This window comes from Choloepus didactylus, chromosome 20 (assembly GCF_015220235.1).
Source record: "Choloepus didactylus isolate mChoDid1 chromosome 20, mChoDid1.pri, whole genome shotgun sequence".
Lineage (NCBI taxonomy): Eukaryota > Metazoa > Chordata > Mammalia > Pilosa > Megalonychidae > Choloepus > Choloepus didactylus.
Window position 1 is genome coordinate 25,159,992 of NC_051326.1, and position 18,459 is coordinate 25,178,450.

Here is an 18,459-nt window from a genome sequence, read left to right on the forward strand (position 1 = left end):
CGGCGGCCTTTGTTCGCCGCTGACAGCTGGGGCTGCTCGCGGCCCGCACCCTCCACCCGCCGCCCGGCCCCTCCGCGCCCGCGGCCCCGCGCAGGTCCGGGGTCCCCTATCTCCCCTCTCTCCCTTCCCGCAGGCCTCGCCGGGTGGCCTTTCCCGCTCAGCCTTTCCCGCCTCTCTCCCTTTCTCCGACTGTTTCTATCTTGCTGTCATCCCCCCCGGCCCCCGCACTGTTATTACCTGCGCTCGGTTCCTATTGCTTTCTTCATTCCTGCTCTTTCTCCTTTTCTCCGACGCCCCCTCCCCTTTTGTTTTGTCTCCCCCGCCCCTTACTCACCATTTCCCTTTTCCCGGTACCGTCTTCCCCGCTGGCGAAAGACTGCGTTTCTCGGCTCAAGGACCTGAGAGGGACATCGCTTCACCACGCCCAGACAGGGGGCCCAGGACGCCGGCGCCCGCATTCCCAAGACGTTTCAAAAGCGAACTTTTCTAGCTCCTTCCCAGGGGCTGAGTTTCAGGTGAAAGCAGAGGCCTGTTTCAAGTTTATAGCTATTAATCCCATCCCTTTCCTGTCTAACGCTATCATTTTCTCTACCACCCTCACTTTCAACTTCCAGCTTTGGAGCTAGGAGAGGAACCAAGCTTAACGAGCTTTGGTTGGACAAAGGGCCAGGTAAGTGGGGTGCCAACCTGCCAGATGGTGCATGAGGCTTGGGGCTCGAGGATGCACTGAGGCAGGGCCAGGAAGGCAGCAGCTCTGCCTGGGGAGCATCGGCCTCAGCAGGAAAGGTGTGGGGTGGGGAGACAGGAGGGGAGCAGGGGTTGGGGTGGCTAACCTCTGATTATAAATACAATAGGAGAAGACAGCCCAAAGGGAAAGTGTACCATTTTGTTTCTGCCCCTGCTCAAAAACCCTGCAGAGAATCCTTACCACCTCCCAATCCAGCCCAGCCCCTGGTATTTGGCCTTGAAGACTCCAACCCTCAATTCCAGACTTTCTGGAAGGCAGGTGAGTTTTAAGAGCACTGGCAGGCTTTGAGCTCCTCTGGCAGACTGCACTCAAGCCCAGGCTCTGCCACTTGTCATCAGTGGGACCCTGGGCTAGGGCTTAACTTCTCTATATCTCAGTTTTCTCATTTGTAAAATGTGGGTGACAATTCCCAGAATGTAAACTCCCTGAGGGCAGTGAGTTGTTCTCTGCTGTTCATAGCTGAGGAATTTGGTCTGATGTATCCCAAACACCTAGAACTTGCTGGGCACATAGTCACTCAATAAATATTTGCTAAATGAATTAATTCCTAGTTTATAGGGTTGTTGTGAGGATTAAGTTGAGTCTCCGACAGGTGGAAAGTGCATACACAGTAACTGTTACAAGCAATCCTACAGATTCTGTGTCAACCCCAAAGGCTACTCACCCTTCTCTGAACATCATCTCTTCTTTCCCACCTTTTATATACTTACCTCTTGACCTGAAAAGCCTTCCTCCTACTCCCCTGAACTCCACGTCTCATGTTCCTTTGTATTCCATTCATTTGACTTGGCATATGTGTGCTTCCTTGCACTGTGGTTATGAGTTTATACTGTCTTTCCCTAGAGTGTGTGCTCTCTGGGGTCAGGAACTAGACTTTACATCTGTCTGTCTTCAGGGACAGATGTGGTGGCTCAGTACCTTAAAGAAAGGGCAGTCTCTAGAAGATAGAGTAAGGGACCAGACTTTAGGCAAAGTGGTTTTTACGTCTTCATGGTTTTTGTGTCTTCATGGTTTTTATGTCATGGAAGAGCAAAAGGATTCTGGAAGTCTGCTCCTGGTTCTGGCCCTATCACTGGCTATTTTTTTTTTTTTTTGAGTTTTTTTTTTTTTAATTCAGTTTGATTGAGATTTATTCACAAAGCATACAGTCATCCATGGTGTACAATCAACTGTTCACAGTACCATCTTATAGCTGTGCTTTCATCACCCCAATCTATTTTCGAACATTTTCCTTGCACCAGAATGAATCAGAATAAGAATAAAAATTAAAAATAAAAAAAGAACACCCAAATCACCCTCCCCCATCCCACCCTATTTTTCATTTAGGTTTTGTCCCCACTTTTCTACTCATCCATCCATACACTGGATAAAGGGAGTGCAATCCAGAAGGTTTTCACAGTCACACTGTCACCCCTTGTAAGCCACATTGTCATATAATCGTCTTCAAGAGTCAAGGCTACTGGATTGGAGTTTGGTAGTTTCAGGTATTTACTTCTAGCTGTTCCAATATATAAAAACCAAAAAAAGTTATTTATATAGTGGATAAGAATGCCCAACAGAGTGACCTCTCGACTCCGTTTGAAATCTCTTAGCCACTGAAGCTTTATTTTGTTTCATTTCGCATCCCCCTTTTGGTCAAGAAGATGTTCTCAATTCCACGATGCTGGGTCCAGATTCATCCCTGGAAGTCATATCCTGCTTTGCCAGGGAGATTTACACCCCTGGGAGTCAGGTCCCATGTAGGGGGGAGGGCAGTGAGATCACCCACCAAGGTGGCTTAGCTAGAGAGAGAGGGCCACATCTGAGCAACAAAGAGGCACTCAGGGAGACTCTTAGGCACAATTATAAGTAGGTTTAGCCTCTTCTTGCAGCAATGAGCTTCATAGGGGCCAGCCCCAAGCCAGAGCTCAGCACCTCAAGCCATCAGTCCCCAATGTTTGTGAGAACATCAGCAACAATCCAGGTGAGGAAGTCCAACACGTCTACATCCTCCCCCAGCTCTTCAGGGGAACCCCAAATATATCTTTTCATTCTCTACCCAAATTACTTTAGGATGTGTTGCTATCTCCTGCTAATCTATACAGACCTACCATCTCTCACTTCCTATTCAAAGTTCCATGTAATTGTAGAATTTGAACAAACTGACTATAGAAGTTATATTGTTTAGAAAATGTAGATCCTATACCAAATAAACATCTCTTCCCTTGGTCTCACATGGAAATTGAAGTTTTAACACACAGTCAGTTTCAACCTTTACCCTTTGGCCCGATTTGCTCTAGTCTTAACCAGATCTGCTTTATTCATATCTCTGATTGAAGTCTGGGCTCTATTTCAGACTTTTTTTTTTTTTTTTTTTGTTAACAGTTGCTGTATGTGTTAATCCTGATATTCATGTATGCCGAGCTCTAGCTCTGAGTTTCAGCTGTCCCACAGATACCCAGTGTTCCAGAGACCAAGCAGGTTATAACTAAGAGGTCAACATCTCAGTTTAGAGATAGCCATTACAATTCAGGAATAGATTTTACTGTTGTAAGAGCTTACACTCTAGGGACCATTACAATAATCATTTCCCTGTTAGGCTGTCCTCTAAGATTCAATTCTGAGTTTACACATTGTAGTTAGTCCATATTGGTGAGGCATTATAGTGTTTGCCTTTGTTTCTGGCATTCTTCACTCAACATGCTGTCTACAGGATCCATTCACCTTGCTGGGTGTCTCACAGCTTCACTCCTTCTTGTAGTTGCTCAGTATTCCATTGTATGCACACACCACAGTTCACCATTCGGTTCCTCAGTCAGTGTACCCTTAGGCTGCCTCCACCCATTGCAAATCATGAATACTGCCTCCATAAACACCAATGTGCCACTGGCTATTTATATGCTCTTACCCAAACCGTGTCCCCTTGCTAGACCTTAGTTTCCTTACCTGCAAAGTAGATGGTTTGGATGAGATTCCCCTCAAGGGCCCTTCTCCAGCACTGAGGTTCTATAGCTCTGTCAGACACATTCAAAGTAGATGATTGGGCATGGTATGTGCCCCTCCTGTAAGGACTGAGTTAGTCAAAGGGTATGGGACATGTGTGATGAGTACAAGTGGGATACAACGTGAAACAACAGATATACCCTGTGCAAGGGATGCTCAGAGATAAAATGGGAATGTGAGAGTGGGGGTGGGAGTGAGGAAGCAGAATGGGGGAGAAAGGCTATGATGGTACAGCATATGTGTGTTGTGTTTGTGTGCACATAAAAGCCGCAGGAATGTGCTCTCTAGCAGTACAGGGTCATAGTTAGCTCCCTGATTTAGCCACTGGGTATGGTAATGCAATGTTGGATATGTCTGCTCTCAACACCCCTGGTGAGATTCTCAGTATGTCTCCTCTTCCCCTTCATCTAGTGGAGGAGCGCTGCCCTGCCCAGGCCTCTGGGTTCCTGAGAAGGTGTTTCCTCTGGACCTCTGCTCCCTCTCAGGCTTTTCCCTGCTTGAGCTAAGTCTCGAAAGTTGGGCAGTCTTGTAAAAATCTCCCACCAACCCCATGTACCCTCATCACCTGAGATGCAGGTAACTTACTGTTCTGGCGTATCATCTTGTGTTCTACATCTCTAGGACCTAAGATGGGCCACCCAGGACTAGGCCTATGGACTAGTTAACTCAACAGCCTGTCTGTATTAGAACACCAAGAAAGTGCCTCTCCTCTGCCTTCCTCAGTGTACTTTCACCTATCACAATTTAAGTAATTGCCCGGCTTCTTGACTGTCTCTTCAATTCTTCTGTAGGTTTCTTATTCAAAGACTGTGTCTTTCTTGTTCACTGAATGAACAATCCAGCACACTGTTGATACAGAGTAGGCACTCATAAATTACCAGAATCAATGCCATGGAAGATGGGGGGCAGGATGATATTTTGGAGATAGGAATGGACTCAAATGCAGAAGATCATTGTCTATTCCCATTTCCTATTCAAACTTGTGTCCTTGCCACAACCTTTTTGAGATTTCATTTACTCATTGGGAAATTGAGCCAAATAACATTTGCCCTATCTATTTTGTGGCATTGGAGCAAAGATAAAAAGATATAATGAACTTTCAGGTGGTATGGAAAATACAAAATGTTAAATAATTATTTAATACTATTATTTCAAATCCAACAATTCAGAACCCTGTGTTGGAAAACAAAGGGTGTCTATATTTAACTGAGGTTGGGTTATCTGCAAAAGTAGATGAGAAATATTCTAATAGTAGACCACTGAGCACAGTTTTAAGAGCTCAACAGGCTGCTGCTACTCCATCTCCCAGCCACCCCAGGAAAGAACAGGGAAGCCTAGTTTTCCTTCCAGTGCCAAGCCAATGCCTCATAACCTGAGAGGATGTCTCCCAGCGTCCTGCCTCCCTCCGGAGTGGAGAAAATTACCCTCTAGAGCTGTCCTGGATGTGCAGCTCTTATAATCAGAGTTGACATTCCTTCCTTATACACCCACGGCATCCTGTTTCTCCCATCTCTGGACTTGGTAAACTCCCCTTTGAATTGGGAGGAATATCTCTTCCCTGCCTTCTCTTGGTTTATGGAGACAAATGAGATAACATGCAGGTAGTGTTTCTACGTTCCTGGAAAGTACTACACAATCTCAAGGAATAGTTTCTCATCATCATCACCAGCAATATTATCTATAACTTCATTCTGAGCATTTACCCTGTATTTAGGTTAGGGAGACTAGGGAAGTTGCAAAGAGAACAAACAGTTCCCTGGGGAGAACTAGCTGGCATCAGAATTCTTATACAATGAAAACCCCGTCCCCACCAAGATGCTCAAGTTGCCTTAGGCATTATGCCCACCCACCCTACTCTTATTGAAAGGAAATCTGAGTCAAAGAGTAAAATAAGAAATTGGCCCAGCTTCACGGGCTCTGGGACTCCAGGGTCTGAAAGCAGATGCCCCATACCTGTGTCAGAAACCTTGACACAGAGCATAGTAAACCAGCCACTTTGGCGGGTGCAAAACCCGGGCTCAAATGGCACTAACTGGCTTCTAGTGTGAACAGGCTGTGTTCAACCACCAGCTGACAAGGCACGTGTGAAATTTGCGTAGCCAACCCTTCAATGTAAACGCAAGGTTGAACTAGATTACGAAGAAATAAGAAAGACTTCCCACCCACTCAGACCCTCTCTTTCTCCATTTTCCTTTTTACAATGGGATACAATGGGCTGGGCTATTTCTAATTCAACATCCTCTGTCTGAAAAGTCCAGGCCTTTAATACTAATACCTGGAATTTCTCTCTTCCCTGGTTTTGGCAACTTCATCTAAAACTATGAAATGGAAGTAACAGAAAAATCCTGACTCAAACTGGCTTAAGCAATTGGAAAAATATCTCATAAATCATTAAGTTCAGAGGTCAGCTCCCAGGTTGGTACATAGTGTGGCTTTATCATGTCATGAAGGATCCAGTCTTTCCATCTCTGTCCTGCTGTCCTAAGAGCACAGACTTTGCCCCCAGGGTGGTTGCTTCATGGTCACAGGGTGGATCTAGCCTTTTAGTTGTCACATCCAGCCCCAGCAATGGGCTGAGGAATAAAGGACATTCGTTCCTGCATTTCTGTCTTGGGACTGAGGAGACCTTTCTTAGAAGGCCCTCAGCTGGCACTGGCCAGTTTGGGGCTTCATCACTAGCAATAATTGCAAACACAATGCGATTACAGTGATTGGCTTTGACCAGTCGCTGGAGACGGAATTGATATTGGGACATACCTGTATATCTCGCCTTTGTCTTCAAGAAACAGGAAGCCACGGGAGGAAATAACAGCCATTGCTTGCCTATTACATATCATGTCGCTGTTGGACATTTTACCCACAGTATCTTACTTAATAGTAGAAATTATTTTCTCCGTTTTCCAAATGAAGAAATCACAGCTCCAAGAGGTTAAATAATTTGCCCCAAATTCCACTACTAGTAAGTGGAGGAAAAGGATTGGAATTCAGGCCCATCCGAAGCCTTTGTTCCCTCTGTTCTTTCAGGCTGTCTCTCTAGACTCTTCCTCAGCTCCACTCAAGGCTGGGGAAACCCACAATGAATTGCAACCTTCCAGGACTCCTGTAAACACGAAGGATGAATAGCGTTGCCCTCTGCCATCAAGTTTAAACATCTTTGCTTAGCTGGCAAGCGCCTCCACAACGTGCTCCCCATTCTTACCTATTCATCCCCTTTTCTCCCTCTTCCCCAATATGTATGCCCCTTCGAGGCCCTTTCCAACTCTGTTTCCTTGCCCTCCTCTAAGCCTGGCAACAATGTAGTTTTCATCAACCCCTGACCAACCCTCAGGCTTCCTTGAGCCCCTCACCAGACTGAAGTCCTATAGAATAACATTCCGGGTCCTGCTTTTTTTTGCACTTCGTAACTTGTGTATTGAGTGTTACATTTTCCAACTAGATTTTAAGTGCTCAGCTCAATGGTCGGCACACGATGGGCACTCAGTAAACATTTCATGGATAAATGAGGGCAGGAGCCACCTCTTCTTTTTCTGTATCTCTAATGACAGTCAGCCTGCTGGCGAGCACATGGTTGGTTACTAATGGGCTAATTGACTTTGGGCTAATTTCTCCCCAGGGCTGAGGAATGGCGTGCACATAAAGAAGTTGGCATGACCTTTGTCAGTTCTGAGAGAGGCCTTTTGCAAATGGGCCCTGTCAAGCTCCCATTTGCTTGTAGCCCTAAACTCATTTAAACAAGTAGAGCATATGCGACCACGACTTCTGGGAAATCATTTCGTTCCCCTATGGGGAATGTTGGTCTGCTCATTTCCTCTCTCCAGGGGGTGGAGAAGAAAAATACCGGAGGCTTTGGAGACCCTGTGTGCTGAAATTTAATTTACACATTTACTCATTCTTTTCTCAGGAAGCTACTTTGAGGGTCCTAGACAGGGAAGCCAATGCGGCTAAGGGTTGATTGGATTAGAGACTGGTCACCTGGGACCGGGAACTGCCCCGGGCTTGGCTCCTGCTGGCCTGCCTGGCTTCCTGATTGAATCCTCCAGGTCATCTCTCCTCTCAACTCTGCATCTCCCTCCCTTCTTTTGAGATTAGCTTCCCTCCCTTCACTCTGTGTATCACATTCTCTATACTTTGATTTTATTCCCAGACTCACTAGTCTTCAGGAGAAGTCCTCAATTTGATGACACACAAAAACTGAAGAGGAGGGAAAGGGGACAGAGCAGGGGAGGTGGTGGGTAGTTGAACAAGGTAATCACCAAGGTTGCTTCCAGCATTTTCTGACTTTTCTCTCAAGGTTGCTAGGAATAGCAAATGAGCACGGTTGTGGCAACCAGGTGAGTGTTCCACCCAAGAAGAAGCTTTGGTAAACGTTGACTTATTCAAGGCAAATTTGTGAAGTAGCATTACTTTGGTTGAGGTTTCTTGAGAGTAATAGTACCTACATCACAGTGGTGCTGTGAGGGTTAAATGAGTTAATACATTAAAGTGCTTAGCACAGTGCCTGGCTTGTGGCAAACCCCCTTTTATATGTCAGTTGTCGCTGCTGTGGCTGTTATCTCCCCGTGCTGCCCCCCCCACACACACACTCAGGAACCTTGGGCCTTTTCTACGCCATTTCTTCCCATTAGAAATTGCCTCATGATTTGGCCTGAAGCCCATTTGACATAATGTAGTGGGGAAAGAACAACATTTTGCATTCGAGGGCCTTGAGTTGGACACCTGGGTCTGAATTGTGCTCTGTCACTTACTGGCTGTGTGACAATGGCCAGGTCAGTGCCCCCACCAGGTAGCACTAACAGTCCACAGGGCAATGTACAGCAGATTAAAACAGCATCTACTGCAACAGCAATTCTCAGGGATACTGTGATTGCTAGAAAAGTAGAGCCCTTCACACTAAAGTGTACATGACACTGATGGCTTAATTTTGCTTCCTTACCAGCTCCACCCCCAATCCCCCCACCTACCCCCACCCATCCCCCAGCCCCAAGGTCTTTGAATTTTATCAAAGAAGATAATCATTACTCTAAATGAATGAGGCAAGACTGAAATTTCTGACATCAGCAGCAGGTAGAGGAGGTCCTTAGAAGGACAATAGGACTCCACCGTGTCCTTGAAATCCCGAGGTCAGGTTCAGAGCAGAGCTGGAAGGCTGAGTGGAAAGGAGCTCGCTCGAAGTTAGGGGGGGAGGCAGCCAGAGGAACCCGTCCAAAATGGCAGCTTGAGAGGAAGTAGTTGACTGCCTGTTCGGGAACCTCTCAGAGCAGTGTTTAGAATGTTCTCTCTCATTAATCCTATTTAAAGCCCGGCTGTGAGAGGGGAGGCGGGGAGTCCTGTTGCAACTTGCTGTGGTGAGGCTCCCTGCAGGGCTGAGGCTGGGGCTGGGAGGGAAAGGGTGGCTCCCTGCCCTCTCACAGCCTCTCAGGAGAGCTCCTCAGGCTTCCCTCCCCTAGGACCTGGGATACACCTCCACACGCCTGGCCTTAATCACTGCCGAGAGAGCAGGAGGCGTGGGCGGGCCGGTGTTCTGGTAATGAAGGGGTGTTGGAGAAAGGGTGAGCACGCTCCACTGTGAAGTGCAGGTGGTGATGGGGGCGGGGGCGACAAAGAGGGGCCTCTCGTGCAAGAGTGTTTTCTGGAAAGTCCCTCTCCCCCTGGGCAAGGGGAGGTCTCTAGCTGGTTTTCAAAGCTAAGAACAAACCTTCCCCTTTATCTCTTTGGGGTTCTCTTAGAAGAGCCAGATCCAGAGAAAAGGGGCCTCCGGAGTGAACCTGTTATGAATAATGTAAGGTCTGCCTTTTGCAGAGAAGGTGTAATTGATAGTGTTTACCTCTAAGGTAAATAAGGTAAACATCTGGGGATACCAAAAAGAGACTTCTTTTCCTAAATATCTCCCTGTAATCGAGAGCTAATACTTGAGATTCATCTATGGGCAGGCCAAAATCTTCTATTGTTGTTTGAAGACCAGAGTTGGTGGATAGCTCTGACATTTCCTTGGATAAGTCATTTAGCCTCAGCTGACTTACCTGCAAAATAGAGAGAGCCCCCTGCCCGCATCTGTTTTACATGCCTCACTGGGTTATCACCAGGGTCACATGAGCTGATGGATATCAAAGTTCTTTTAAATGATAACTGTAACTCTTTCACTCATGGTCTCCTCCTCCCTCATCCAGACTTGAAGCTTCTGGCTTATATTGGTTCCCTAATATTCCAATGAACTTTAAGAGCCTAACACTGAAATTTTGCAAGAGAGACAAGTTTGCTTTCCTTGTTACTCCTTCCTGTCTGAGGCCCCTTTGCCTGGGCCTTTTTCTGATTGTCTGAGACATCACGATAAAGCCCATAGTCTTTCCAGAGACTCCTATGCCATGTTCGCAAGAGTGAATCGGGGGTGTAATCAACCTGTGGGAAGGGCAGACTTCCAGTGGTGTCTGAAGATTTAGTGGCAAGAGTGATGTGCCAACAGAAACCAAACTTGTAAGCTCAAGTCCATCTAGCGCTGATTGGACTGAGTGACCTTGTAAAGGCCCCCAATTGTTTTGTATCTCGGTTTTTTTCTCTCAGTAAAATGGGGATACTAAAATCCACCTCGTGTTTCCATTTGGCCTACAGGAGGGTGACAGGAGATTGTGAATGACATGCTTCAAATGCAAGGTAATTTAGAACTCTGGGATTGCTAGACTGTCCCTGATAAATGCCCATTTGGCAATACTTGTGTTATCTGGAAGCACAGCCAACTTCACCATGATTTGCATTGAATTCCCACAATGCTAGGAACCACTCTCTTTGCCTTGAAAGCAGTAAAGCAGTCGGGTAGAATATGCTATTTTAGTACTTAAAACTGAAAAGAAAAAAAAAATCAATGTGCACATAAAGGAATAATTTAACAATTTAAGGGGATTACTCTAGGTGGAAAGGGAAGAGACATTATATGTTAACTTCTAGTCAAATGGACCTTGACATTTATGCAGTAAGTGAACGTACCACAACTAAAAAAACCAAGTTAACAGCCCCATTATCACCAGTCAGGGAAAGAGAGAGAAGTGCAAATTCCAAGATGTTTCAGGGGATTTGAGGAAAAACATTCTTGTTTTAGGCTGACAGAATCTTAATCTGGGCATCAAGTGATATGGTCCTTATGGATTTCCTTTTCTCCTTCTGAGGCAGAGACTTGATATAAAGAACACTGTTTACTATCAAAGTCCAAACATTATCTCATTTAATCTTTGACAACCTTTTAATGTAGGAAGGACAGGTATTATTATCCCCATTTAGCAGACGTGAAAATTGAAGCTCAGTAAGATTAAGTCCCACACCTAACAAGCCACAGAATAAGGCAGAGGCTGCTTACTTCTTTAATTCACATTCTTGACACTCAGACTGAAACACCCTGCCTGTAATTAGAATTTTGTAGAATTGGATAGGGCTAGACATCATCCTGTCCAATATCTCACCCAATGTAAAATCTTCACTATAACACACATATCAGGTGGTTAGCCAACTCTTCTTGAAGATATATATTGACAGAGAACTCACTATTTTAGGAAACTAACCATTCCATTTTTGATATCAGTGAATGTTGGGGAGCCTTGCTGAAATAAAAATAAAAATCTCTCTCCCATTAATGTCTACTTTCAGTCAATGGTTCATCAAACGCTGAAGCCAGAACAGAGCTTAGAAGTGTTGAATTGATGGCTCAGGTTTAAACAACTGGTCTACTATGAGCTGGTGGGAGAGCCCAGGGCTTCTGACTACAAGCCCATTGTCTTCTCCCTGCCACACCATGTTAATTCTACCCACCTGAGCAACCCTAAATAACTACTCCCTCTTTCACCAGAAAGTCTTTCAGATATTTGAAAACCATGATCCCATCCACTTGAGTTTCCTCCTTTCCAAATCTATTGTTTCCAGGTTACTTCACTTTTACCCGTAGAATATAATTTCCTCATCTGTTCAACAAATATTTCCAAAGAACCAATTCTATGTGAAACACTGTGCCAGGAACAGAGTTGTGAACAAGACAGACACTGTCTTAGTGAAGCTTACAGTCTAGTAGAGAATACAGTCATTGTAGAAATAAAATAACCTGTGGTGAATGTAACGCTATGGGAGGTAAGGTGAGGTGGGTGGATGGTGTGCTATAGGAAGTACAGGGAAGTTTAGGAAAGACATTGGGGAAGCACCTAGTATCTGTGCTGCTGCTAGCTATCCTTATTGCTCACATATCCATACGCTGTCTTGGTAAGGTGAAGTGTGGGGCCCTGAAGAGGTCACGTTAATCCAAATACTTGTTCAGGGCACAGGGGAGCAGCCTCTCTCTCTCTCTCTCTCATCCTCTCGTTTCACACAAACTCCTGTGAAGGCAAGCTAAGACTCAGTTGCTTGCTCACCAGATGCATTGTATTGCTGGCTTCTAGTAGCCTGAGGTCACTTAAAACCTCTATGAACTACTGTCCAGTCAGACCTGATTAATTTTTTAAAACTTAAATGAAGCAATTAGCAATTTACTCACATTAATTTCACCTTTTTGGTTTTGGCCCAGGATTCCAGTCTGCAACAATCTCTTCTTGACTCTGTTTCTATTAACAAAGTATGTTTGCAAAAACTAGGAACATACTCAGGTTATCTAGTTCATTGGATTTTGTTGTAAGGTGGACAAGAAAAACTTCTGCAGACCCCCAGCAGGAGCTCCCAGAGAAGGGGTCTCTTACTCATGATCAAGGGGGCAACCAGAGCAGCTGCAAAAGGAGAGCAGCCCTGGGGATCCACCAGCCACTTAAGAATTCTCTTTCCTCCACCTCATCTTCTTTCTACTGCCCTCTCTATTCTCTTCCTTCCTACCTGTGTCTATGGTTTCTTTTTATTCATGCTTTCTGCCACCTTATGGTTTCTGCCTGTTACCTTTTCCCTGTCTTTCCACTTCTGGACTATCCTGTCGGCTGTATTTGTTGCTTTCAAACACCCAGAAGATCTGCTTGTCCACCAGCCCATCAGGAATCAAGTGCCCGTAAGGCCCTGGCTGTTGGGATCAAGCACTGTCCCTGATCTGACCTGATCAGCTACAGACAGGGCTGTGGCATCATTGGGGAACAAACATAACTCACCTATGCACGAACAATTGCTCAGAACAGGGTCGTGGGTGGGCTGGCCCCACCGCAGTCTGCCTGTCCAGGACACATGGCCATTAGCCAACCTTGCTTGGACCCTTAAACACACCAGAAGTGTCAGGAGCTTTATAGCTATCTCCTTCCCTAAAAAAAGGGATTTAATTCTCTTAAATATCTGTGTTATGTTTTTTGGTTCTTATCCCTTTGTGTCTCATTTTCAGACCTGGTACCTCCCTTACAAAACAAGCCGTTTCTCTTTTCCTCTTTATATGTTTGCTGAAAGCAAGAACAATGATCCCAACCACCTGTCACTTGAACCAGAGAAGGTTTATTACATTTAATCTCAATGATGCCTGTTATAACAAGAATGTCTTATGCATCAACAAAGATATTGTCCAAACTTGTGGTGGAATTGGCAGTCACTCAGGATCTCGCCGTAGACCCTCTCTTATTGTTGGTACCTCAAGCCTTTGAAGTGCAACTGAGAAAGGAGGCTCAGAGGGTGTTCTCCAAAGGCGAGTTCTGTGCACCTGCAGTCCCTGTGGCTGGCTATTCCAACACCCTTTCTATTTGGAAGAGCTTTATAATTTCTTCAGTACTAGAAGGCTCCCATTCAAAATGGTACCTGACCAAGTGTTCATTGGCTGCTTCCTATGTCAAACAGGGAATACCATTACTCCCCCAGTTGCTAGCAAGCAAGCAAGGAATGAGGACGGAGCCCACTAATAGTTGGCCTTCATAAATTCTGATTTTAGGTTTTACAACATGTATTGAGATCAATAGGGCATGAGAGGTCTTTTAAGTATGAAATTGGATCAAGTATTATCCAAGGATATCAGGGTCTATGGGAGCAATATACCCCTGTTTTCTTTCCTGTGATTTTTCAAAGTGTAGGAATGTATTAGAAACGCAAATTCTCAGAGAATGTTCCCACCTACTGAATCAGAAACTCTGGGGTTGGGGCCCAGCAATTTGTATTTTAATAAGCACTGTAGGTGATTTTGATGCACACTCAGGTTTGAGAACCAGTGCTTTAAGACTGAGAGCCAGGGCCATTTTTATTATTATAAATATCACTAACCAAGATAAAGGACAAAATAGGTGCTCATTCTATATGTTCATAATGGCAAATGACAAAATTGTGACTGTGTGTTTGTGTGACTGTGTGTGTTCAAACTGCATAGTAGTTCACAGGGCCTATTTCACGTTTATAGGGAAACATACGTTATATTTGAATATATATATCATTATACTGAATATACACCTATTTTTTGTGTAAGCATGTGAAGTTGGCTTTGTGAACTACTATGCAATTTGGAGATGCTATTCATTTGGGGTTTTTCTAAGAAAGTCCAATAAAGAGAACCCTTTTTTCCTACTTGCTTTCAGAACCAGTTGATCAACAAGAAAAAGAAAAAGTGGATGAAAGATCAAAATATTACCTTTATTACTGACAAAGATAAGATTGGAGAATGTGGCTTGAATGTGTTAACAAATATGCTTCTTAATATACTAAGAAAGCCTCCCTTGAGGAGGTAGAGAGAAATCAGGAATGCCACACTCCACATGGAAGGAAACATCAAGAATGGAGCAAAAGCATTTCTTCCTAACACCCCCTGGATGTTTAACTCAGAGGGTTTAACCAGTAAGCCAATAGCAACCAGGAATAGACTTCTCTGCCTCAATGCTGGAGATCAGAACCAGTCAGGACAATCTGGCTTCCACATCCGTGCTCCACTTGCCCTGTACCAGCTACAGCTTCTTTGGGTATCTTTCTGGGACCTCTGTAGGGCAGTTTGAGTTTATCCCTTGAAGGTTCTGAAATGGTTTAGAACAATACACTAGTTAAATCAACCCAGGCCACTCTGTTCCCATGGTTGAAAACGACTCCCTATTCCATTTCCCATCCCAAATTATGTCCAGCCACGCTTCCCAACATAGCATATCAGGGCTTCTTCAAAGAGATTAAATGACCCGCAAGATCTTCCAATTTTAAATTGCATAATGACAATTCAATAATAAAATGTCAACAATTTAGGAGAGGCCCAAATTTGAATATAAATACTCTCTCATTATTGAATTCCCATAGGGAATTTAAAGTTCAAAGACCAAATTTCCTTGCCAAGTTGAAGTTCAAAGAAGTTAATCTCCATAATCAAATTCCCTCAGTTTTGTGAGTTTTAAGTTTAAGGATATTAAAGTGCAAAATTCATTGTCTTTTTAATTTCTTACTTTGTTCAGACTCAGCCAGAGGAGTTCGTGATGGCAGAGTTGAGCTAGAATTTCTTCAGCAGCTGCAACCTGGATTCTCAATGGATGGTGTAATTCCTTCAGGGCCTCAGCAGTTTTATTAATCTGATGCCAAGTCTCAGACACCTCACTTTAAAACAACTTCATCAGGACACATAAGATTATCACAGTGCAGACTTCATATAGCTCCATATTACAATTAAGAAAAGTGGTCAACCTTCAGGAGTCGTCTCAGGCAACTTGATGTTCTCAGACTTTGAGCACTGCCCAAAGGCCATTCTATCCATGAGAAGGAGGGAAGACTGAGGAAGCCTTGGCTTCCATTTCACTATCATGCATCTCAGTCAATGTCAGTTTGAAATCCATAACTGATGTACTTAACCTCAATTGGAGGAAATCTTCTAGCAAGAGGTTAATTTTGGACTATGCATTAATTTTTGCACTAGACAGTTACCTAAAGTGGGGTAGGTAATCCACCTGTACACACTGCCTACCCTCTCTGAGAAGGACATTAAGACACTTCTGCCTTCTTGGAAAACTTGCAAGTTTACATTAACAATAACCCCAGTCACCAGGGTTTATTCAAAACCTCTTCATCTTTCCTTTTCCCTTTAAACCCTGAGTGCCTAGAATTTCGGTACCTTCTTGTGAGCCCTGTGTGGTAACACAGCTCCCCCTGATTTTATTATCTTCTGAGCAGACACTTTCAGTTCTAGACACACAAATGGCTGCTATGTCCTCTTGTTTTGGAGTTGTTTGGGAATAAGAGTGTTCTAGAGAAGGTTTTTCACCTCATCCCCACATTTGTTTCAGTTGGAAAATTACCACTCACTAATCTAGCTAGGAGCTGCTGTGGGCTTCTAAACATTGTGCCCTGTGGCTTAGTAAGGGCCAACTCCTTTGCCTTGACTTCTCAAGACACTGTCTTTTCTTGGGTTCTGAAGTCCATAAATTTCTTGGGCACATTCCTCTGGGGCCCAGGCAATGCCCAATATCTACCTACAATAACTGTATTACTTTGAAATTCACCTGGAGATACTTCCACTGTTTTCTGTTCTTGTACCTGAGGACAAGCCTATATGAATCCAAAATTCATCCTTCCAGAAATTCCTTGTTGACCTTGAATGCATAATACAATTTGGAGCAGTGAATACTGCTCTTCCTGGCACCAACAATTAACAGTTAAAAGTTGGAACCTTGCCATTGCTCTGTAGCACACGAGGAACTTGGCTGCCTTGAAACTTCAAAGAAACAGATATTTTTCTGCCCACCAAGGCCTGAAAAGGTCTAGTCTCCCTCACCTAGCCTGCAGTACAAGTCCAAGGTGTTTCTGCACAAAGGTTGCAGTGGTCTGCACTGAGTCTGCTGCTTTGATGAGGCCAGCGCAACCAAAGTTAACCTGCTGTACTGATGACTGCTTAGGCCAACCGTGTGGACTGACCACCTTTGCGTAAGGAAGATATGGCCTGAGCAACATTTGCTTGAAGCTGCCGGTAGTTCAGTCTTGACTCTAGAAATAGTCATTCTCCTGTGAACAAAGCTATTATAAGCTCTTGCTGAGAGCACAGCAATTAAAGGCCAACTGCACAACAGTAAAAAGCTACCTGGCCTAATATAAACCTCTACAAATCCCTAAGGTCACTGTGCCTTGCACAGCACAAGACCCACGCACCTTGGCCCCACCAAAAGCCCTTCCATATGTCACTTTCTTCTGAAAATTCCATTCCACAATTTATTTTTCAATATTCCAGGCTCATGTACCAAATGACAGGGTCTTTGTGCTCAATCAATGGCACCTTTTTACTCCACCTCAGTTCTGATACAGAAAAAGGCTAAGATATGGCTTATATCTTTGGGCAAGTGTGCTTCCTAAAAAATCCCTGTGTTAGGCAGACATACCCACCAATCAGAGAATGCCAGTCCATCACCACTCCCCTTTCTCCCTCCATGACATAATACCCAGCATGGAGCAGAAGAGAGCAGCTGTTCCCTATAGGCAGCTCATTACCAAGAGGCACAAGGAACGAACTGAGTTTAGCTAAGCATATGCAGTGTATTCTTCCTAAATTCACTAACCAGACTAAACCGTGTCTTTTTCCCTTGAGAAGTGAGTCGTAGAAAGAGATCAGGAGAGTCACACCTCCCTATGGAAGTTTCCCCATTACCAACACCCATATGGGAAAGGATGCATTATATAGGAGTTTAATTCATCTACTCTGCAAAACAGTTCCTAAACAGGTAGCCCATCCCTTCTTTTCTTTAGTGTTTGCTCTAGTAGAGATGTATTAAAAACAAAACAACAAACTCTTAACATTGTTATGCTTCTGTTTTGTAAGCTTTAGTTCACTCTGCCTCTAAACCTTCTGCAGTTCTGTTAGGTCCACACCTCTGTTTAATTTGTCTCTGAAATATTTAATCACCTGAATACTTTTTCTTTAAATCCAACATTAGCAACACCTAAAGTATCACAGAATATCTTGTCCTTTTCCATTATATAAACTGTTTCTCAAACAACATTATTAGATGGTCAGTCAATTTTTGATGGAGGTGCAAAAGCATTCAGTGAAGGAAAGAATAGTATTTTAAACAAATGGTGCAGGGAAAACTAGATATCCATAAGCAAAAGAATGAAGGTGGATTCCTACCTCATACCACATACAAAAACTAACTCAACATGAATCAAAGACCTAAATATAAGAACTAAACCTATAAAACTGAAAGAAAACAGGAAAACATCTTCAGGAACTTTTATTAAGCAATAGTTTCTTACAGTTCACACCAAAAGCATGAGCAAGAAAAGAAAAAAATAGATAAATGGAATTCCATCAAAATTAAAACTTAGGTACATAACTACATATCTGATAAGGGTTTAATATTCAGAATATATAAAGAACGGCTATAACTCAACAACATAAAGGGGACTTGAATAGACATTACTCCAAAAAAAAAAAAAAATACAAATGGTCAACATGCACATGAAAAGATGCTCAACCTCATTAGCTATTAGGGAAATGCGAATCAAAACCGCAGTGATATACCATTTCATACCCACTAGATGGCTACTACTTTAAAAATGGAAAATAACAAGTGTTGGAGAGGATGTGAAGAAATAGGAACACTTGGACATTGTTGATGGGAATGTAAAATGGTGCGGCCACTGTGGAAAGCAGTTTAGCTATTACTCAGAAAGTTGAGTATAGAATATCATCCCAATTCTTGGTATATACCCAAAAGAATTGAAAGCAGGGACTTGGGCAGATATTTGCACACCGATGCTCATAATGGCATTATTTGACCTACCAGAAGGTGGAAGCAATCCAAGTCCCCGTCAATGGAAGAATGGATAAACAATATGTGGTCTATACATACAATTGACTA

The 18,459-nt window shown here is 43.8% G+C and overlaps 1 long non-coding RNA gene across 1 annotated transcript; it reads left to right on the forward strand.

Moving 5' to 3' along the window:
* The first annotated feature begins 13 nt into the window (after window positions 1-13).
* LOC119516576 lies at window positions 14-17,785 on the forward strand. The gene is made up of 3 exons (XR_005213323.1): window positions 14-515; window positions 615-670; window positions 15,073-17,785. It is a non-coding gene; the product is annotated as an uncharacterized LOC119516576 (long non-coding RNA).
* The last annotated feature ends 674 nt before the right edge of the window (window positions 17,786-18,459 follow it).